Below are 24,576 nucleotides of genomic sequence, written 5' to 3'. Positions count from 1 at the left end.
TTGTGTTCGTTGGGCCACGGCCGTGCTGCAACAGAGGGACCCGCTCTTGGCCTAGTCCGGCCGCCGTTAAACACACGGAGTTCATTTTGATATGAACTTTATGGGCTAAACAAAGCCCAGTGCCACGGGCAACGCTTATGCGGTCAGCATCACGCTGTCTTGTTGTGCCGTAACCATGATCGGTTGACGCAGCCGACGCGACGTGCATAGAGCAGCACGACAAATCGCTCAGTAGATACGCCACTTGATGTCCCGTACCCGAACAGCAGATTCTCCTCCTTAAAAGAGCACACACACGAAATGTTCGTGTTATTTTTTTTCTGCTGTGTCTGCCTACCAGCCAAGTAATCATTGAACGGCCGATCAGACGGTCGATCGCGGCGTAAATATTTATTTACAGCCTTGTTTATTCATGAATTTAAAGCATGTTTTACTGAATGGTTACTGTTCAAACCAGCTGGGAGATATGTCCACATACGAAGGAAGCTTTCTAGATAATTCTAGATAATTATCTCAAATTTGAAATTTCCCGTCAGTACACCTTTAACTTTCGCACCTCCTACTGGATCTTTGCCTGACCTGCGAGTTATGGCATAGAACATAGCAGTTGCACGATCATATGCCGGCAATGACTAAAAGTCGTAATACCAGTAGTATGTGTTTATTGGTGCCAGGCTATCTAGGACCTAAGACTGTCAATACTCTATTAGGTGGTCTTTCAATGTCAGGCTGAGGCATAAAATAGGTATGAAATGAATATGATCACGCCTAAAAATCTGTGTATACGGGCGTAGAGCGACGGTAGATTAAAAAATCAAGATGCTCATAAAGGCGGATAAAATAAGGCTATGCTGGAGACGTGACATCGCCTGTACCTTCAGAGCGTGCTGAGCTGCAAGGGCTCCCTGTGCGCACGAAAGAATCAAGACCTCCCTCGAGATTGAGGGCGTCCCAAGTCACGCCCTCTACGATATGAGTTGAAGCAGTTGGTATTGTCACGGGCTATTGCACCTTGGCAAAGGAAAGGACTTCAATGAAGGATCAAAGATTATCCAGGTGTCCAGTTATGGCCAATCTCTCATCCAGAGATACGCGCCACTGCACTGGTCGGAAGCCAAACTGGTACATAGGCTTAGAAAAGAAGACGACGACGCTGAGAGCCTTGTGGGCGTGGGCGCTGTTCCTTGGACATTGTAGCTGCGTTAGCAATCGGCTTGTATTTGCCTGTTACTACATTTTATGACTAGCAGTGCCTTCACTGCCACGTCACATTTTGGCGTCACAATATCTACAATATAGGTTAGAACGCATTTGTCAGTGACCATTGGTTTATCTCCTGAGAAAAGTGAAGGGTGTAGTGGAATGTTGTATGTGTAGATTTTAGGAAAGGGTCGTTTTCTCACGGCATTCAGAATGGGCACTCAATTAAAACGTGGAGCATGGAAAGCCGTTCCCCACACTGGAAACAAACTGGTAAAAGCGTGCCATTAAAAAGATATGCGTGTGTGGCGTGAGTGTGACCTATTCGCAATCTGCAAATGGACTCAACGCAAGGCGGGGCCCCATGTTAAGAACTTCATCCAGCATTTTAAGGATGTTTGACTGGCGGATCCATATACCCAGAGAATGCAGTTTAATGATGCTGACGACGTCTATCCAGCAGGTAGCCTAACATGCTACGTCAGGTGACTAATACGACAGATGAAAAAAGATGCCGGCGTGCGGTCTCGAGACAGAGTTTAGTAGTTCGGGGTAAAAATAAAAAGTGGTGAATCGCACTGGAGAAATGTTCGCTTTATATTTGAGCAAAGTTCAGACACCGCAGAGTCCATATATTACACTGCCATAGTCAAGGCGCCACCTTATTACTCATTAGGCTGTTAAAGAGACGCAGAAGGCACGTTGTATCTGCTCAATAAGACTGGTGGGTCCCAATTTTCATTATATGCATTGCCCTGATGCAAATATTTTTTTCATTGTTAAATATATGGAGGAAACTGCAACTTATCGTCTCAGTGTATTCATTGTATTCAGTGTATTCATCGCCCTGTGTATTCAGTGTATTGTCCTGTGTATTGACTTTCAGTGTATTCATTGCCCTGGTGGAAATATTTTAATTGTTAAATGTATGGAGTAAACGTCACCTTATCATCTCACACAATACCGAGAAATGAATGTTCTTTTTTTAAATGGAATCTTCCCACTATTCCGAACAATATTAGCATCTGGCCTTATTCCCCGTTGTCTAGAGAACAAAACAGAAGTGCTCTTTTTTGAATTCACCATGAAACCATTATATTGCCCTTAGTGTTTGAAGATAGAATGCAGCATGTATGTGTTTGCGTGTGTGAGTGGTTTTATCTAGGTAACTGAGCCTTTGCTAGGCCCATTGATACGCGGAGCTGGTTTCTTCCCCTGGCCCATGCTGCCACGCTGCTCGTTTGGCTGAAAAGTTGACTGAGCTGACGTGGGCCTTACGTCCATATCTTCGTCTGACAAAAAAGATGTAAATGCAGAATCTGGCTCCCTTTGCCGGGAACCTTTGAGGGTGCCAATCCTGTTTGCCGTGCGCGCCAGTGGCGGCTGAAGTGGCAGTGTGGGTGTCGAAGTTGATGCAGGGCGGTCCACTTCTATGCTTACTGTGTCCACAGAAAGCAGTGCAGCAGGAGCAGAAGGCAAGCAATCTCTACCAACGGAATTTTTTGCCACCTCATCTTCTATGGAGTGAATACGATGTGGGGAAATGTTCTGGCCAGTCGAAGCTAGCCCATTGGGGGTCGGGGATGAAACCAGATCTGTTTCGCTTCACTGCGGCGCCACCAAAAGCTGACGCCGCCCCACCCCCCGGGCGAGCAACGTATAGCTTCCTGACCGAGCATTGAATGCCGTTTCCGAGCTTAATATACAGTTTTGCGTTACTTTAATGATGATGATTTCTTTTTCACACTTGACGTTTTCACAGGAATGGGAATACGCAGCGTGGGGCCCATCCCAGTTACAACACCAGAATTGTGTGGTGTTGTACTGGCGTGTCTGGTGTTCGTACTTTGAGCATTTTGCCAAGACTCTTCCCCTCGGCAGTTGTTGCTACTATGCCTGTACCTTTGATATTTCTGAAGCAGCCTCGCGGGTTTGGGAGGTACTAACTTATCGGGCAATGAAGGAAGCCTGCTTTGGCTGATTCTGCGCATGTATACTACGATCAAAACTCGTTTACTATGATTGGTTTTGATTTCATTTCCATCGCGCCTTAATGTGATGCGTTACGTCTTGAATATCCGTTTCAGTTTCATTTATCAGTTCAGTTTCGGAGATGACACTTTGGGAGCTGTTGAAAGTTCGGTGAGGTGTTTGTGACTTGTAAGTCACCTATGTTTGCTTAAGCGGGATAGTAGACTGTTCCTTACTTCTAATATGCTTACGTGTAACATGTCACCAGATGCATGTTTCTTTGGCCATAGTTTTTTGCGACCATACTTTCAATAAACTTGGCAATTACGAAAACACATTTTGAAGTTACTGAGGTTGTTTTTTCGACGGCCTGCATGACTGAGAAACGTGGAAAGTTGTCAGGGGTTGTGATAACAAGGTTGGAGAGGGGTTTGAAGATTGCTTCGGCGCAGACCCTTTCCAGGGCCTGATCATTTGAAAGGGGCGATTTCAGAATTACCATACATCATAGTATGAACGAGGGTGGGAGGTATTAAGTCTACTGAGGTTACCCTCATGCTCTGTGAGGTCCTGGAGCCCCCTGCCTGATAAACACAGAGGGAGCCTGTCCGCCGGAGCTTGAACAAGGCCTCGACTGCCACCGTTCGCGGCTTGTAACCTTTTACCTTTAAACTTCTCACCAAGGTAGATAATAGCTTAAGTATGGGAGCTCTGGGTACGCCGTGTCGCCGCTCATCATCATCAAGATTACTCTAGGTGCCCCGTGCGGGGCTCTGACTGTTCCTCATTTCAAAGTGTCGGCCGGAAGCAGTTCTAAAGGCGTTAAACTTGGCTTCATGAGCTTAAATTGTGGCTGCAGTTGAAGGGTTTTTCTGAATGGTTGCTCATGCTACGCTTCATAATTTCATATCGCAGACCACTCACCTTGACACCAACCGCCATAAACTTGGAGGAGTTGAGGGACGCCGAAAACGCGCTCTACGACATCAGCCGTCAGTCGTCCGACCCGACCGACAGCCAGGTGTGGTTCCCGCTTTACGCCTTCGGAAGATACATGCACTCGGTTAGCGCCGACCTCTGGGAAGAACTGCTCGATAAGCACGTCGCCAACACCAGTGTTCACCTTGACGCCAACGACACAGTTGTCTTAGTGCAGAGCAGCCGGCTTCTAACAGCACTTGACAAGCTTTTCAAGGCGTATGCCGCAAAACCCGAAAGGCTTCTTGAAGGCATCGCGTGGGTCTTCATGCAGATGTTCTTGTGGACCATGGGTGACATCCGCCGGCTGAAGTTTGGAGACGTCACCCCCCAATTGGCGCCACACGTCTGCGCTGTGTTCGTTGAGTCGCGTGTCGGGATGCGTGCCGCAGCCTTGTCCGTGCGCAACCGCTTCAACTCTTCCGTCCGCGCAGAGTTCAACAGCTTTGTCAGAGGACTGGTGAAAACTCTACGATCCAGCCTCAAAAATCTCCCATGGATAGATAAAGGAGCCTTGCGCAAAGCCCAGCACAAGCTCTCCAACCTCACCGTCGACATGTTTCCCACCGAAGAGTTTTTTACCGCCGACGGCCTGGCCGAGTTATACGCCGATTTTGCGGCGGTTGCCCACAAGTCAGAAAAGCTCAGCTTCATTGAATACTTCACCCTCTACTCGGACACCCTTCGGAGGTACCTGGGGAGTAAGCGCTACGAGGACGTCTACCGCAGACGGCTCACCGACGTAGCAAGTCAGCTCACCGAGTACCTCTACTGGCCGAACTTGTTGCGGGTGTCCATGGCCGCGCTACAGCCGCCGCTCCACTCTCTGGATGGAACATACTCCATGAACTTCGGTGGTCTCGGCTCGTACTTGATGCGCGAGCTCAGTCGCTCCTTCGACATGGCCGGCGCATTTGCTGACACCCAGGGCAGCGCCACCGGCTCGTGGGGGCCAAACAAGACCTCCGACTATAAGGGCAAGGTCGAGTGCTATCACGAGAATTTTGAAACCGGTGACAAGGAAAGCAGCGTTGCTGGCGCAAACGCTTCCAATGAACTGCCGGTGGAGCTGTTCTCGGACCTTCCGGCCCTAGAAGCCGCGTTCAGCGCCTACACGCAGGCACTCGCCGAAACGGGAGACGATGTCGACGTGGTACAGCTTCCTTACCTGGAGAGTTACTCCGGCCACCAAATCTTCTTTCTCACCTACTGTCACGTGATGTGCGGGCGAAGCCGCCACAACGCGGGGCGGTGCAACCTGCCGCTCCGGAACTTCCTGCCGTTCGCGAAAGCCTTTCGCTGTCCTGTCGGCTCGGCGATGAACCCCGCGAAGAAATGCAGCTTCTTCGAGAATTCGCTCACCTGAAAAGCTGCACGGCGTGAATTCATAACGCTGCACATGAACGCCCACACGGTGCTCTATACTTTGTAATTAACCGTAGCTCGAACAAGCTGTGAAAAGTATAAATGCCGGTGTTGCGCCGTTCACTTTAGCAAATGAAGACGCTTAGCTGAGTAAGGGTGTTTTCGGCACCTGTGTTACCTGTATTCACGTGGTTTAAAACAATGATTATTACCGCAAGTTCTTTGATGGAGTCAGCATTATTGTGTGGTGGGTTTGTGAACCTAAGGCGCATTTGTTTACGGCCTCTTAATCTCCCACCTGTATTGTGCGTTTGTTACTCACGCTTGCTTTCGTGCCTGCTGCTCTGCAATGCGAAAACCCTTCCTTGCAGGTGTAAAGTTGCGTTGCATTCATTCATTTATTTTCGCACACTTTTAACAGCAGAGCTGTTTAGCCTTTATTTCCGCCATCGAGCTTTACCAGAAAACTCAGCCCAGCCGAGAGCCTTTAAGCCTGCGCTTCGTGAGGATTCCTCGGCGTTGTTCGGCCCTGCGCGTGGGCTTCCACCTCTTAAAGAGCGCTCGACTTCGCCCGCTCAATCTTCGCGTGCACTCTGCCCAGTGTTCATGGCGTGATCTGTGGGCTGCTGTTTTCCTCGCCAGTTCACGTGCGTTCGCGCCTGTAGTGGGGAGCACGGACGCAGAGTTCGCGCTAGAGACGCCGTGTTCGCTAAGCCGGTTGCCGCCAGTTCGAGCGCGTGCTAATGCGGTCCACTTTGATTCAGATGTGAAAGCCTGCGGAAAAAACGACCCTGGCCTGCCAGTCATGGAGACCTTTCAGTGGAAAGTTCTGAAATCTATGTTAGATGCAACAGCGGGGTCTCAAACGAAGGCTAAAAGGCCGCCAGCTTTGCTGCTTCTCTAGCCTTGCACTACTAGTGAAAGCTATGCCAATTTTCGTTGCCCCAATATCAAAGAGCAGTTCTAAGCTATTTAAACGTGCTACGCTGTGTTATCTCCCTCCACGTTCTCTAATAACTGAACGAACCTGCTGCTAAGACGCCACACTACGCTTATTCTAATTTTTGTTAATCTCGACATTTATACCCACGCGACTCTAACCTCATGTTCTGGACATTTATATCACTTAAGCCTGTGCCTAGAAAACATTTCCATATTGTACAATCCTGAATAGTCTGGTCTCTCAAACTTCCACATCAAACAACATCGTAGAATCACAGTTGCGGAGGCAGATAGGTATGCGAGCTCATAAGCTGTAAGGCAATCACCGGAATGCTAGCAAGTTTTGGATAGACATTCGCGCTTCTTTGCCTAAATGAGGCGCGAGGATGAATTCAGGGTTTGCGAAATTCCGTTTTACGTCACTTGTTTATGCCTTGAATCAACAGCGCATTCCCTCTCCCTAAGTGAAACTGGCGAAAAAAGTGCAAGCACGGACAGCCCGGACATTGCTTCATCGATAGCGAGACTGAGGAACAATGCGCCGCCAAAGCAGCAATAAAGCATTGCTGTAATCTGCAGGCATCGTTTCTTTCTGTAGTCTTCGTTCTTGTAAACGAATTGTTCTCTTATTTCAGTCGATAAACATCCGCCTCTTCCTGTGGTTCGCTTCCGCTGATCCGCACCTGCAGATCGCCCAGACGCCGCTGGGCGGTAAGGCGCAGGCGAAGCAGCCGTTTTACCCTCGCCTAGTCACGTGGTACCGCAGCAGCGAAGCGCTGAGCAAACGAAGCCATAAGAAGTAAAACCGCATCTCGTGCGCCGCCGGCTGAAGGTCACTGCGATGCGATTGAATGATCTTGAAAGATGTTGCGCTCCAGTGTTTCGCTCTAAAAATGTCTACCTCCTTATCAATTTTACAGCTAATCTCCGCTCGCTGGTCTTCCCGCGAGTTTCCCTCTTGGCGTTGTCCAGTGCCGTCCCACCGGGCAGTGACACTGGTCGAAGATGGCATTAAAGGGACCCTGCAACTCCTTCGATAATCGCTTTCACTCTTTCTTTTGCTTCTGGAACCATTGCGAAAGCTATATTTATCGCCAGCACGGAGCGGTACTGTGTGATTGTGTCGTCGCACCAGATATCCCTTCCATTTCCGCTTTGTTTTTGTGGCTTTACTTTTAAATTTACTGCCGAAAAGTGTTCATTCCTGTAGCTGAAGGAGAATCGGCCAACAGCCGCTGCATGGTCTTATTGACGCAATTCGTCTCGAGAACCTCAAGACCGGCACAGAGAGAAAAGTCTTTTGAGAGAGTTTCCAAGTTATCTGATGGGCATAAAGCAATAATTTTTCGCTGAGGCACTTTGCGACCCCCTAATCGTAAGTACTGGTCGTGTTGGGTGACTACGTTCTGCAAGCATTGAGGATTTCAGAAAAAAGGTGAAAAAAGTGTTGCAGGGTCCCTTTAGGTTCTCCCCTAACATTCCTCACTGGGAGGTGTAAGACCAGTGAACCATCGCGAACGATCAGCGAAAGCGCGTCCGAGCTCTTTTAGATAGAAAGGTTAAGGCCTTATGCTATGGCGTCGACTGAACTAACGGGTATGGTTGCGCCTGAGGAACTGAACGAGGTACGTTCTGTGTGCGCTTTTGCAGCAAAACTGTCAATGGCTAGGATCCAGCACATCGTCTCTGGTGACATACGGAGCACAGACGAAATATTTTCAACTTATAAAAACACATTAATATTTCCCGCGCATCGGCTCCTTTCGTTGGAAATGTCGACTCAAGACGATAGTCGACTAGCTGGCGCCCCTGGCAAGTAAATGCCTCCCTTCTCTTTCCCGCTCACCACTCACGCTGTTTCTCTCCCGTCTCGTTCCTTCCAAGATAACACGCTAGGGGTTTGCTTAAATCAATTTAAATTTACCGCATTCCACTGCTGCAAGTAGGGTGCCTCGATGCCAGCGCTGCGTGAGACGCGCGTGAATCGAGGCACCCGAATACGACATTTATGGAATCACGTTGCGCCCCTCCACGAGCGTTCCAAACGGAATGCGGAACCGACCTGCTCAGTGTGTTTACGCCCAGGCGTTCATTTCTCCTTTGAAAATCAACATTCAGACAATAATGCAAATGCCCTGTGAGGTCCCTGCAGCGCCTTTAACTTTGCATAATATTTTTACCAATAACGCCAAACTGCTTTCGTCAAGACTACTCAGAGGAATCCTGAACGATCATTTGGCACGATTTAATGGTTACGTAATTGTGGCGACTGATGCGTTGCAACGTGAGGAGAGGGAAGGTGTGGGCATTTTTAGTCCACAGCTTGACTGGGCAGTCGCGCTGCGGTTTCCAGACCTCACTCCAATAGTTCAAGCCGAATTCCTAGCGGTAATACTGGCTTTAAAAGACGTTCTTCCGCAGCACTTGAATGTACTTATAATTACAATCTTTCTATCGGTATGTTCCGCTTTGGCACCGTCTGAAAATTCACCCCTGATCAGTGCATTGAATTTTCTGGTGCCTTCACTTTTGCAGGACATCTGCCTCAATTGGGTTCCCGGGCACAAAGGGTTACTTCTTAATGAAGAGGCTGATTCCTTGACGCGATCGTCATTGGATGGTCCTTCGGTTGATCTTTGCCCTGTTCCGGCTAGTATAGCAGGAGCAAGGTTCCGCGGATATCAGCGCCTAATAAGTACGCAGGTAGGGGTCCACCCTATATTTGAAGAGCATCTCCATTTAAAACATAATTGGAATCCACGTTTGTGTGAATCTCGTCAATGCGAGGTCACATTAACCAACTTAAGATGTAGGGTCCCCACGATGAACTTCTATATGCCCAGGTGTGGTCTCGCCTCCTCCACCCTTTGTGCTATTTGCGATGAACATGAGACACCAGATCACTTCTTATTACATTGCCGTGGCTTCTCAATGATCAGACAACGTCACCTTATCAGGCCATTACAACGAATTGGACTTCATATCTCCATGCCCGTACTAGTGTCGCTAGGGGCCACATCACTGGGTTATTGTCACAGAGGGGTGGCTGCAGCCATTCATGCATATATATCCGAGACCAGGTGTCTGCCCTGTTAACGTTTATTATTACGGGTATATTTTCTGAAATTCAACTGCCACTATCAATTTGTAGCACATTCTTCCTTCCAATCTCGTGCTGCTACTGGATGCCAACGGATAGGTATCTACTTTTAAGCTCTGAGCGGGCAAATTGGCCGCCTTCTTGCTGGATTCCTTGCCAATCCCCCGCGTGGGTATGCGCCAACGACGTGGAACAGCAACAACAACAATAGTGGAACCTTTTGTCGCTGTTGCCGTTCGATATTTTAGGATTCCGCCCGGTAGCGCGTGCAACAGCAGGCGACCATTTTCTTTAGTGGATGTAGCATTTAATTTGCTAACGCAAAAAGCAACCATCCGTAATTTTTTATTAAAGGAACACTGCAAATATTATTCGTGTATTGAATTTGGGCCCTATATTTGCGTAATGTCTTGTTCTTGTTCAACAATGGTGCGAAGTATGAACATTAATGCCGGACTTTGACGTTTCGATTTTGCTGTGAGCATATAAAGCTACTGCGCAGATAACGTTTCCATTTGGCCGGCTGGCTGAATAGAGTGAAAGACGAGAATGCAGACAGACATACAGACAGACAGGCCAAACTTTTCCCGTTTAAGTAGCCAAAGAAGGACTATCGCCTTTGGGGCATCTGTATTTGACGTATGGCGGCTTATATTACTCTGGTTAAAAGTCGTCCCATTACTGCACTTGTGTTTCGAGGCAAAGTCGACCTAAAGGTAAAGGTTGCTGTTTGTGAGCCAGCATTCTCACATTTTGTGTTGGGGAGTGAAGCATGGAGAGTAACCAGGAAGTGTGGTTGCACCTATCCACTTTACACTCCTAGGACTACGTCACCGCTATTCCTTTACCGGAGCCGTGTAAACTCCTCGTTACGCGCGGTGTCTCTCTCCCCGCGACATTGCGCTACGCCGCGTGCCATACAGCGGTGACCTCTCCTGCGCATTAGAGCCTGCTCCGTAGTGGCGTAGCCGCACTATAATGAAACGTCATCGTCTCTACCCGCTGATTGCCTTACTGAGCAACGTAGGATCACGCCACTGTCCCTACAATTCAACCTAGCAAATCCCATCAGAGCGACAGCTTCGCTGAACTTCCCTCTAGCACATTAGATTTATACCTCGACCTGACTCCATCCCTAGTCCCCGACGCAGCAGTTTATATGCAGGTGCGAAATCTGCAATTGCAGAACAGTACCAAGTAAAGGCTCCTAGGAGGGCCTGAAACCGATTGGCTATGCCAGGGAGGCCCACTCTTGCAGATTAAAGCAGCGTTTGGCACTCTTTCTGGTGGTGACTGTATGGACCAAAATGAAAGCTGACTTTGACTGCGAAGCAGTTAGGGGTACCTTAGCTGAAACCCTTCTTCTCCTTCGTCATTGGCGTCATGCAGAAACGCCGACATAAGAGGCTGCACTCTTGAAGGTCCGCACTCAGAGCGTGACGTTCGTCACTTGCTACGTGGCAGCCGGTGGAAGAAAGAGGAGTAAGAGCCAATACTGTGTCGCAAGCCATGCCCAGCTGCCAACCCTGGAGTGAGGTAGTCGAGGTGAACACGCCAGCATGCTGAAATACCCTCTGAAGTACCACTGGCTCGATGGTGCTGGCGCTGCGAACGTTCGTCGTTTGCTAAGCGGTGCAGAAGAGGAAGGTTGATTGATTGCGGGGTTTAAGGCGCCGAAGCTACGCTTTCACTATGAGATGAACCGTAAAAGGGGGCACCGGATTCATTTTAACCGCCTGTGGGGATCTTTAAGGTGCGCGGAATTCTCGACACACGGGCGTTTTCGCTTTTCGTCTCCGCCTGAAAAGCAGCCATCGCGGCAGCGATTGCACCCCCGTTCTTGGGGGCAGCAGCACAACGCCTACAGAAGGCGGAGGTCAGACTCTTCTTTATGTTCACGCCGCGGCTGGCAAAGAGCGGCACAGTCTTCAGTCAAAAAAAATCACGCCATATCCACGGAATGAATGATGATAAGTGGGGCGAAGCTCGAGAGGGGGAGATCATCGGTAACCGTAACTCTCCCGTGAAAGTTCGCCCATTACATCATTAAGAAAGCCGTAAGACTGTGTGCGTACATTGTACAAATCAACTTTTATTTTGTTCTTTTATTTTGTTCTTGTTCGTTTGCTGTTGTTGTTGTAGGGTTCGTGAGGCTGCAACCAAGCGCTCGTATCGGCAGGCAAACCCCGATGCAGTGAGAGCTCGCGAGGCGGCTGCAAAGCGCATCAAGCGAGCTCAGCCCGAAGCTGCCGACGCGCGGTTTAAGCGGGACTTTCTAGACGAGATGCTTCGGCCTCTCTTTCGCGGACAGCGGGATCCTGTCGGCGAGCGCGCGCTGCCGCCGCCCTGCGCGCCCTCCGCTCCGCAGCCTTGTCAACAACTACCTCCTCCATCCGGTGGCTCGTTGCGAAAGAGGAAGCGCGTCAACAGCGATTGCCTTTTATAGTGTCAGTCACGTGCGAGTGACGTCATCCTGACGTCACTCATACCAGCGCCACCTGCGAGTTAGTCATAGAACTAGGCGGTCACGTAGCGCCACCTGCTAGTGAGTCATCGAACTAGGCGGTCACGTAGCGCCACCTGCGAGTGAGTCCTCGAACTAGGCGGTCACGTACCACGAGACACAAGGGATGGACAGACCCAGGGCTTTAGGAGCTTCGCCCCTAAAAGTGGTTCATTCCTCTGTCAAAGGAATCGGTAAAACACGAAAGTGAAATATGCAGCGAAACCTGCAGCTGAGCATGATTTGCGGGTCGGCGGCTGTGTTGTGGGTGTGCTTGGCGAGCGACGTCCTGCTGGCGGGTCACTTCGGCAAGGGTGTACTGGCGTCATTTCCGTGACGGACATGACGTCTATTATATCTTGGTGTATCCGGGCGTGAAACACTTTCGTGTCAAAATACAAAACCCTAAAACGAACAACCCTAAGTACTATAACCTACTGTTTAGTACTAAAGGTTGCTTCCCTAATATAAGTCTTTCTGTGCGGGGGCGCACCCCTTACAAGCCCCTGGCTCGGTTGTAGTGGCGCCACTTCCGTGAGGGATGTCAGGTGAGTGAAATCTTCGTGTATCCCGGAATAAAACACTTTCGTGTTAATATGTCAAGGCGTGTTAATGAAAATTTTGAGGTTGATGCCAAAAGGACATCCGAGAAAAGTACCGAAAATTTCTACAGTATACAAAGTCTAATTAGAAAAGAATAAATAGTACATTCTCTATACACCCCTGACTTGAGAAATTGAAAGTCAATTTAGGTGGGTTTTGTTTGGCGTGAAACAAATCTCGGGCAAAGTGTAAAGCGGGTAGCACTGCTGTTACGGAACGCTTCGCTTGTGCCACACAACTCCTAACTAATTTACCAAAACTTTTTTCGCGGCACTTCCAGGACTAGGCATTTACCGATTTTGCTGCAAAATATCTCTTGTTCGTTCATATTATTTGACGCCGCTATAGTTTTCCAGTAGATTTCAATTTGCAAATATCCGGTATAAACCGGAGCACCACCAATCAACTCAACTAAGAACAGAAATAATATTGCTGCCACGTCTTCGTAAAGAAAGATGGCTAGTACAAAAAATATGTGGTTTTGCTTCAGCAATTTCCTCCTATACACAACTAAATTAACCGAATTCTAGGTCCAGTTAATCGATAGGGCTGTGGCAGTCGCCGGTGAGTGGTGGATGCCACCGGCTACAAGCGCCACCTGAATGGCATGGATTAAATAAAGTTTTATCTCTCTCTCTCAGACAGGTCGTCCAAACACTTCCATCTAGACTTCACGCAATTGAAGAATGTTTTTCAAAGGCTCTTTAGCCGCTGAAGACATTTTAGATAGGAAAGGTTGTTTCAGAGCCCGTCGGCAGTATGAATTTTAGGGCACTATTAAAAAGGGAAGCTGCACAGTGATGCATCTTCGTTGGCCCTTCAATATAAAGATAGTATGGTAACAAAGGCGTGTTCGATGCTCAAACATTGCGTTGCAAATAAAGTTTGATTTCATTATGCTTCTAAAAATGAGTACACGACTCCACATGTTTGAATAAACCTCTCTATAGAAAGCCCGGAACGTAGAATAAGAATCACTGTTAAAATTGTGGAAGCAATGGTAAACTACCATCTTCAGCTTTTGGAACCCACAGTTCAATATGCGTCCCATCCACCCAAAAGGAATGCTGGCAAGACTAACAGCCAGCAAAGTGGCAACGTACTTTTAACAGCACGTAAGACGAAAAGGGCTGTTTAAAACGTGTCCCCGGCCAAAACAACAGTAATGTGCAACCTTTCCATATGACTGTGTCCTGAGACAAGCAATAGTAGACAGACTACATGCAATGGGGGTATGAGGAAACCTTCTTCGCTTCGTTCACGGCTCTCTCACGGACCGGTACATGCAAGTACGGTTAGGGAGTGTGCTAAGCGAAAAAAGAAGCGTATCGAGGGGGGTCCCCTAGGGCAGTGTTTTGTCCCCTATTCGTTTCAATGTGGCTATGGCTCGGCTACCTGCAGCACTAAAAGAATTTCGACCACGAGCTCAAGTATCCGTGTACGCTGACGATGTTTTCATCTGGTTGTCGGGTTATCAACATAAGCGCCTGGCAGTTATGGCTCAACGGAGTCTTCACAACATGCAGAAATATTTATCCTCTGTCGGACTGACGCTCTCGGCAGAGAAGTCCTGTTTTATTTTTTTCCCTGGAAACCGGCGACGGTCCACCCGTGTTATTTAAACATTGGGCAGCCTGTCTATCCCTCAAGCCATTCACGTGCGGTTCGTTGGTGTCCCCCTTTACACCCGCCGCGGTGGCTCAGTGGCTAAGGCGTTGCACTGCTGAGCACGAGGTCGCGGGTTCGATTCCCGGCCGCGGCGGCCGCTTTTCTCATGGAGGCAAAAAGCAAAAACGCCCGTGTGTACGAGATTTCGGCGCACGTTAAAGATCCCCAGGTGGTCAAAATTAATCCGGAGCCCTCCACTACGGCGCACCTCATCGCCTGCGTTGCGTCGGCGCGTTAAACCCTACAATCAATCAATCAATCAATCGGTGTCCCCCTTTACAGCAGACTGTGTTGGCGACGGGCAGTTGGCATGACTGTTTTGGCTCTGCTTCCCCGTGTGAATATTTTGAGGAGGATTGCTGGAACTAAGTGGGAGAATGACCCGGCGTCCATGATTAAGCTCCACTCAGCTCTGATTGTGAGTCGAATTCTTTACTACTTGCCTCTGATTTCCCCTTTAGAATCCCAGTTTGAGCTCCTCGAAGAGTTGCACCGAAAAGGGCTGAAGATAGCAATTGGAGCTCCTCAGGGAGCGGCAAACGAGAAGGTCATACGGGAAAACCAGTCTGCTACACTCCGCTTGATGGCGTCACAGAGGTTACTCACGGAGGTAATCAGTGCTAGAAGAGCAACAATAAGACGGCTTCGAACAAGGACGGCCTCTCATGCACACACTGCTCTTAACACTCTGAGAATATTGTGCCATAAGTGGCCAAGGAAACTTCCCATTTACAAGCCGCCATGGTGTTACGAGAGCCTTCAGTGTCAGGAACATGTTCATCGCATGAGAGTCAAGCGAAACACGTTAGTGGCCAGATTTTTGGCTTTTGAACACTTGGAGAACTCCTATCACAATCACCTTCATTTTTTACGGATGGCTCAGTCGGTCCGCACAGAGGGGTTAGAGCAGCGGCGTATGTAATTCCTGATGCCCAGGTTTCCAGGGCAGCATGTCTGGATCATGTGGTGTCCTCCACAGAATCAGAGTGCATTCCCATCGCGCCTGCTTTGAGAAACTTGTCATATAAGCTGCAGGAAGTTGTAATTCTGACTAACTCAAATGCAGAACTACAACTTTTACATTGTGGGATTCCCATGAAAAACGACCGTCAGCGTTCCCTAGGGTTTGTGCAAGAACTGAGCAGCAAGGGTTTTAATGTGCGGTTTCAATGAATTCCATTCGATGTTGGCGTCAACGGTAATGAGACCGCAGATCAGATTGCACGGAGTGCGCTGCAATTTTTACCGACGGTTAAAGTTTTCCCAATCACTGGAATGACATCAGGTGAACAATAACCGAGCATAAAGCCCTTGGGAAATTTCTATCACCAGCCTTGCGTCACAAAGGGACTTACAAGATCGGAGGAAACATTGCTGTACCGCCTCCCAACGGGCTCAGCGAAGACCACAGCATGGCTATTCATAGTGGGCTTCGTGGGATCGCCTCTGTGTTCGTAATGTGCAGTGATAGGGGATGTACACCGCTAGGTTTTGTGTTGCCCAGAGCATGATGTCGAGCGGACTGCAATGCTCTCAGCGATTCGAAAGCTGGCAGCCCCACACAGCACTCTGGACCGCATCGTCTCTCCAAGGGTACATTGGATGCTGCGCAGAGACGTGCCCCGTCTTTTCCTAAGCTTCTTTCAGTAGACGGAACTGGCGAACTCGTTGTGAAAGGACACTACCATTGGCTAATTAGGAGAAGCTTGGGCGGGGCAATTGCCCGCATATCCAGCCAGGCTAACCCCGCCTGATCCCACACAACAACAACAACAACCACCACCACCTATTCCTTCATGCGGTTTTGAATCACGTTTTGAAATCGACGGTGGGGGTGGTAACACGCATTTATTAATTGTACAAGGGATACAAAGGCGCAATGTTACGCATTAGTGAATTTTGGTGTCTAGGGGAGAGGGATTAGGTAATGGGAGTTGGGGAAAAAGTGGGATACATCCAATGGTAATTGTGTCGACACATAAGCGAGTGTCACGATTAGACACCACACTGCGCCCTCTTTCAGATTTATAAATTTCATTGCGAAACTAAACTAATCTCCGCCTGCTTCAGAAATTCATTGTGGTCTTCCCAGAACATTTAACAATGGCTTTAATATGAGCTACAGTTGATGACACGATAAGAGCGTTGCAGGAGCTCCGCCCACAAGCATTGTGGGGCCGCTACCTGACTATCCGCGGTAACAAGAAATATTTTGTTATATTGGATATGTTTTATACCCATGATTAGTAATATTAGCGGCTGACAGTATAACTATTTGATCATAAAGTCGTTTATATAGGTTTCATTCTGAAGAATAAACGATTTTCGACGGAAAAAGAAAAAGTCGCCTTCATTGAAACCTTGCTCATGAAAAAAAAGGTATTTTTGATACAAACTATTTCCGCAGTATTTCATATTTAACTCAAGGCTATCTGTGACTTTTTTTACTGTTAGACAAACAGAAATAAACACATAAACAACGCAGAAACGATTTTTAGGTGTGAAAAGTTCAAATTTTAATGGTGACGGCACGTTGCTTAGCCGTCGCCTTCTTGGAGAAAAATAATGGTCATCTGTTATACATCCTCGGCCTCGTCGCAGTGCCATTATTTCTTCTCTTTGCGTGTGCACTAATTGTCGAGAGATGTGGTCGCCATACTATCTTCCACAGCCATCATCCCCGTCGAATTAAGCGTCCAGGGACTCATAAACTACAGGTACTCATTACCCAGCCGCATTCGCCGTAAAGTTGCTAAGAACACGTACGAAATGGAAGACGCAACCCGTTGGAACGCGAACAAATTAACCAGGACACGCATGAAAGCAGTCCCACATCACTTCAAGGAATGGTATCCTTTTCCTCTAATAGACCCTCAACAAAAATGTATGACACAAATAATTCAGACACATTCGAGGAACAACAGTTACAATCCTCCCCACAACCTTCTACCACCTACGACATCAACGATCCGACCACATCACCAAGTTCACCGTCACCACCATCAGCCACAAGGCAAGCAACGGCTCCACACCACCTATCGCAATCGTCGCATAGTGCATTAACAACTTCCGTCCATCCCCACAGGACGAGAAAACTTCCCTCGCAACTTCAAGACTACGTTCTGCCTACTTCTAAGAAAACTTCCAAGCAGTCAAAACGAATGTGACCGGTGGTTCATCAACAGTGTTTCCTCTGCCGTCGACTATCGACCTTAGCTGAATGTTTTGGCCCTCACTACGGGAAAACATCGCCAACGTGAAAGTGCAAGTGAAAGTGAAAGTTGGTGTTTCCTTTCGTTCTTCCTTTCTCTGGACACCTGTCCTCTGTGTTATACATTTTCTTTCATGTAAATTCTTAGGAGAACAACATTTTGAACAGTCGTATACATGTGCCGACCGTAGACCACAGTGTGAAATCGTCAGCGTAGATGAGAAATTTCACACAAGGGATGTCTTGTAGCTTCCATGCCAATGGTGCAAACGCGTTGTTGAACAGTAGAGGCGCTAGCACGGAACCTTGCAGTACCCCACGGTTCGATTCGAACAGGCCAACAGGCTTTCCGTTAACTCGTACTGAAAACGTTCTTGAGCACAAGAAGGAGTCTACCATTTTGGTGACATGAGGTGGAACCCCCAAAAACTCCATGTTTCTAAGTATTCTCTTGTGTTCCACGTTGTCATAAGCCTTGGCAATGTTGGTAGCTACCACAGTTCACACAAGGTGGCAGTGAGGTGAAACATGCAAAATATCGTCAGCCACAACAGACGCGCCGTCCTCAGTACCCAGGTGCTGTCTGAATCCAATCTGAGCGGGATGATATTTTCTATTGTGCTCCAGCCACCAGGATAACCGAGTGGCCACTATTCGTTCAAATATCTTGCATACTGTAGGTGTCAAGGAAATCGGGCAAAGTGCACTAATACCAGTGGGAGGTTTCCCGGCTCGCGGATTGGCACTACCACTGAGTGTTTCCGCTCGGGTGGAATGACACCTTTGCAATTATGCTACAATAAACTTTCACTGGCTTTGCAATGAAATGCAACAGGGTGCCATGGAGATATTTTTATTACTGGCGAGTCTTTTGAATGCCATAAAGAAAATGGTTGGTTCAACATGTAGTTCCATTGCAGCCATGTCAAACTTTCGTGCAAACAGTTTCATTTCTGATAATCTCCCTGAAGCCAATAATCTTCTCCTATGTACACCAAACAGTGACGTGGAACACTGACTCCCCCATAGAAAACTCCAATGAACGGCTACTGTTTGTATTCACTGGCGAGGCCCGCATGCAGGCAACCATCTGAGTGCGCCGTTACTCGTTACGTCAGGCTCCGCGGGATGGCGGTACTTGTCCTTGCGAAGCCCATGACAGTTTTAAAGGTCAACAAATTCTACCTCACCGAACTCAAAGTATTGCCTCAAGTCCAATGTGAGTGCGATTAAGAACATCTCTGTTGACACTACCGTTGAGAATAGGGTTGAAGCGGAGCAGACGACGCACTCCGGTGCTTTTTTTTTTCTTCAGCGTGCGGGCGCAGTGGCCCAATCCACGCCATGCCCGTGGCGCATCGTATACGTCTGTGGCCGTTTCCAGTGTTGCCAAGCTAAGAAATTGACAGTTAAACTTTTCAACGAATACCACCTATACAAGTGCACGCAATTGTACTGCAACTATATAGACAACTACACTCAGCAGGCCCAATAATATCAATATGAATGTGATATCAAAGTGACATATTTAAAAATGTGCCGACATCCCAATGCAAGCATTTCTATTCTTTTGTCCACTTCTGCAGCCAATCAGAGCACTGAATCTGAACAGGGAGAAGTATGTAGTTCTCACTGCTTCTTGTCAAGGTGTCATGGGCTGCTGCACAAGTATTTTCTACTCTCCCCACACTTTCCAGCCAACAGCAGCGAAGTGGCACCCAGAAAGCCCGACATTGAATTCATGTTGATTTGCTGCACCTGTGTTTGCATTGCCTAATGCAGCTGTAAATCCAAAAGCAACAGTGTGTGTGTGAGAAGCAGCGACTTCACAGCTTGAAGGTGTGCATGAATTCATTCTAAGAGTACTACATATTCATTTAAAACTCTCACCCCAATGTCATGACCAGGAGCTACAATGTGTGTGCGAGAGAAGCAGCGACTTCAAAGCCTGAATGTGAAGTATGACTTTCATGTAATCTACTTTTATTTTATTAGAGCTTTCATTTCTTAGCATAGCTTTCTAGACAGAAGCAACAGTTCACCCTTGCAAAGGAGTTACATAGCACCTTGAACAAGTGACGTGAAACCAATGCGACCTGTTGAGCAAATCTTTCCAGTAGCTACTTAGTCTGTACAGCCAGAAGCAACAGAGTGTGCTCAAAAAGCATTGACATGAAACTCTGGACGCCTGAATTTAAAACATTCTGATATGCCGTATCGTTGTTTTCTATTCTTGCAGCTCTATAACCAGTAACAACAGTACATGCTTAAAAGTAGGAACACAGCACTCTGAATGGGTGACATAACCCATTGACGTGCTACACAAGTGTTTGCAAATACGTATTACTGCAGCTCTTCAACCTGAACCACCTTCAGTCACTGTTTGAAGATTCTCCAACTCTGGTCACATTGCCGTAGTTGCTGGTCACATTGCCAACATTGCCGGGTAGGATTCATTTATACAGCGCAGTATACCGACTCTCCGCAATCTAAATCCTCGTACCCATGTTGTGACATATGTCCTACCCACATTACCAACTCACTAGGTAGATATTTCCGCATACAACTAGACCGCATCAGAATCGTTCCTTACTCTAACTCAATTTCCTGGATGCTCTGCACCACTAGTTGTCATGAATTTGTATAGGCTTCCTAAGGCGAGACCCGCTTTGGGGTGGGTAGGTAAGCTCCTCCGGTCCTACCGCGATCATGTTGGTGTTTGGGCTGGGGAGTTTAACGCTCCACATCCCGATTGGCTATACACCTACACCTCACCATCAGGTCAACTCTTAAGGCGGGTGAGTCAGCAACTGCGATTCTCTGCTTAATGACCAAACCAGTCCCACACGGCAAGGTAATAGTTGCCAAAGAGATACGGTTCTCGATCTCATTTGGGCATAAGGTTTACCTTTGGCTATATGGAAGGCCCAAGATAATTCTCTTGGCAGTGATCATCAGATTATTCGCACAACTGTACCCTTGAATGGTGCTTCAATTCTGTCACCGCGAAGTGCTCGCCTGAATAACGAGTGGTTTCCCTGACGCAATCGGTACGGCTGCGATATCTGATTTAAGTACCTGGAATTCGGCCATTCTTGACGCCTCTCGACACCCCACCAAGCTTGGTGTTCTCTCCGACACACGTCCTGCTGTTGATGCACATCTCTTACGACATTGGGATCAGCGCCTTGCGCTTATGCGCCGATTGAAGCGGAATAATAAGCGCTATCGCTTCCTCAAAGCACTCATCGATGCCCTTACAATCGAGGCTCTAGAATATGCGCGCACACTTGAAACATTCAACTGGCTGTCTTTCTGTGACTCTCAGAGCGGAGCGCTGCATACAACTCGATTGATTGATTGATTGATTGATTGATTGATTGATTGATTGATTGATTGATTGATTGATTGATTGATTGATTGATTGATTGATTGATTGATTGATTGATTGATTGATTGATTGATTGATTGATTGATTGATTGATTGATTGTGGGATTTAACGCGCCGACGCAACGCAGGCGATGAGGCGCGCCGTAGTGGAGGGCTCCGGATTAATTTTGACCACCTGGGGATCTTTATCGTGCGCCGAAATCTCGTACACACGGGCGTTTTTGCTTTTCGCCTCCATCAGAAAAGCGGCCACCGCGGCCGGGAATCGAACCCGCGACCTCGTGCTCAGCAGCGCAACGCCTTAGCCACTGAGCCACCGCGGCGGGTGCATACAACTCGAATTTGGCAACTTATCCGTTCTATGTCTGGACAGGCACGACGATCCGAGCACATCACATCGCTGCGGCTGCAGCCATGTCTTACCTTGGCTGATTTGGCTGGCAAACTTCAAGCGTCTTTCTTTCCTTTTCCTTCTTTGCCTCCTCCCTCACCTGCTGTCACTTCTTCGACCCAAGAACCTATTGATGCAGAATTTACGTTAGCTGAACTGCACGCAGCACTCACCGATTGCAAACGTGCACAACAGAAGGACCGGACATGATTACATACTCCCACTTAAGGAACCTTCGGGACTCCTATCTAGAAATTCTTCTAGATTTTATCACAGAAGAATGGCGAACAGGTACTATCCTCCCTGAGTGGAAGACTGCTAACATCCGCCCCATCCACAAACCAGGCAAATCATTTGGTTTGAACATCATCGTTATCATCACCAGCCTATCTACGCCCACTGCAGGGCAAAGGCCTCTCCCATTATTCTCCAATTATCTCGGTCCTGTGCCAACTGTGCCCAATGTATCCCCGCAAACGTCTTGATCTCATCTGCCCATCTAACTTTCTGCCGCCCCCTGCAACGCTTGTCTTCTCTAGGGATCCACTCTGTTACCCTTAATGACCAGCGGTTATCTTGCCTTCGCATTACATGCCCTGCCCACGTCCATTTCTTCTTCTTAATTTCTACTAATATGTCTTTAACACCAGTTTGATCCCTGACCCACTCCGCTCTCTTCTTGTCCCTTAATGTTTCACCTATCATTTTCCGCTCCATTGCCCGCTGAGTCGTTCTCAATTTAAGTTGAACCCTCTCAGTGAGCCTCCAACTTTCTGCCCCATAGGTGAGTACCGGTAAGATGCAGCTGTCATACACTTTCTTCTTCAGCGACAATGCTTCACAATGCCGCAGCGACAATTCAGCGACAATGAACAGTCTACGCCCAATTTCACTTACGTCCTTTGTTGGAAAACTGATGGAACGTATGGTCCTGAATCGTCTCATTTGGCCTCTCGAACATAGCCAATTCTTTCACTGGACTATGACTCGGTTCCGCGCTCAGAGGTCAACAAAGGATACAATGCCGAGAATCCGACAAGAGGTGTACGTATATCTGAGTGCAGCCACCTTAGAGCAATCATGAGTCTACACTTCCAAAAGGCGTTTGATGCAGTTTCTCACTTTGCCATTCTTGAGTGAATCCGGATACTTACGCATAGCTCCCGACTGCACAACTACATTCACAATTTTCTGACCACACGACTTCACTCTCTGGTGTTGGAGGACTACCGCCACACCCCCTGGACTCCTACCAGGGGCGTTCTTCAGGGATGTGTCCTTTCCCCTACTCTTTTCAATTTGGCACTTCGCTCCTGCCTCGTCTGCTTCATTCCATTCCTAATCTCCCCTTTGGACGGTACGCGACGATATAAAATTATGGTGTTCTACATACCACCCAGCTGAACTGCCCGGTACACTTCAGGCTGGTATTGATGCTGTCCACTTTTCGGGCCAAGCGTAGGTCTCACACTATATTCACAGAAATCTGAGTACGTCATGGTAACTGACGAGCGTATGCGGGCTAAAGCTAGCGACCAACGTTCTCACGTAGAACTCACGATTTATGTCACCCCTCTCCCACGTAAGGCCTGGCTGCGCGTCCTCGGCTTTGACCTGCAGGATGAGCGCAAGCCCTCACAGTGGTTCAATCGATGGAAGGTTCAAATTGCCACACTCACTCACATAATCGTCAGGCTGACCCCACGTCGCCAAGTCCAACGAGAACACGATATTACGAGACTTGTGAACTTTCTAATACATTCTCGCATTCGTTTTGCCCTGCCATACGTAAAATTAAAGTCATCACAACGATCGCAGCTTCAGCGGCTCCTCAGGCCAGCCACACGCCTGGCTCTAGGGGTACCTAGATACACCCCTTTCACTAAATTAGAGGCTGCTCAGCCGTTCGCGTCACTGTCAGATCAGGTTGATCTTCATTTGGCGGCACAACGCACTCCTCTCCAGCTTACTGGGCATAGCCGTCTTCTGCTATCCTCACTTCACTACGAGGTATCGTCCTTACCCGACATTACACCGACATACCCCCTTGGTATCCCCTCCCACGCGTAACAGTTCCTACCATTCCAATCAAAGTATCCGCAACATCACATCCAGGATGTCGTCGAGCTCGAATATGCACTCTTCGCTACCGCTACGGTGATCTAACAACAGCTACGTACGCAGATGCCTCCTTCTCCACCAAAGACGCACGCGGGGTCACAATAGTTGGTCGTCCTGCCCACCCGCCCTTGCAGAAGAGATACTCGGGCGTTCCTTCCGTCCTGTCTCTCGAGGCTCAAGCAATCACTGACGCCGTCTTATCCTTAGACACTCCCGGTAACCACGTCATTATCAGCGACAGTCAGGATGCTATTCGCTTGTTTCAGGAGAAGTTGCTACCCATCAATATGATGCGTGCACTTCCCTCTCATCTGGCCAAACACACTGGTACTAGCTACGTGCTGGACTGGGTTCCTGGTCACGCAGGCGTCCCGGGCAACGAGCTGTATCCGCTCCTTGTGCTCCGTCCCTACCGGAAGACTCGGAGACGCCCTGACCAACCCCTTTCCACCCACCCACGCAGGCGCGACAAGCCCGTCTACATCGACGCCAGACTGTCGACGAGTTAGTCAGCAATAGGCAGACCCTACCGTCTCCCTGTTGCGTGTTACCCCGGGCAGATACTTGCCTTATCCGGCAAGCGCAAACAGACAGCCTTCCAACCCAACACGTACTACATCGATTAGAAGGCCGTCGCAGCCCTGCACGGTTCTCTAAGTGTTCTGGCTTTCCCAACACGCCACATGTTCTTTGGGACTGTTCTGCTTCGCACCCATCACTCTCACCTCATCTTAAATCCCTTTCACCTCCTCCCTCTTTCTCCAAGACTGGCTCGCGCCGCCGGAGGGACCTGACTAAGCGGCCTGGGGGCGAGCTCTGGTGGCTCACGTTCGTCAGGTACTCCCGCCTGTATAGATAATTTCCTTTCCAGAACCCCGGACTTTGGGGGTTTTGTGTGTGTGTGTGTCTGTGTGTGTGTCTGTGTGTGTGTGTGTGTGTGTGTGTGTGTGTGTGTGTGTGTGTGTGTGTGTGTGTGTGTGTGTGTGTGTGTGTGTGTGTGTGTGTGTGTGTGTGTGTGTGTGTGTGTGTGTGTGTGTGTGTGTGTGTGTCTCAAAAAAAGTTTACCAACAACAAGAAAGATGAACAAACCAGATGTTCCAGACCAGATTTTCTTGAAGTGCATTTTTTTACC

This window comes from Haemaphysalis longicornis, unplaced genomic scaffold (assembly GCF_048455015.1).
Source record: "Haemaphysalis longicornis isolate Haplotype H1 unplaced genomic scaffold, Haemaphysalis longicornis Haplotype H1 scaffold_7, whole genome shotgun sequence".
In the NCBI taxonomy this organism is placed as follows: Eukaryota; Metazoa; Arthropoda; class Arachnida; order Ixodida; family Ixodidae; genus Haemaphysalis; species Haemaphysalis longicornis.
Note: the sequence above shows the minus strand (reverse complement) of the source record.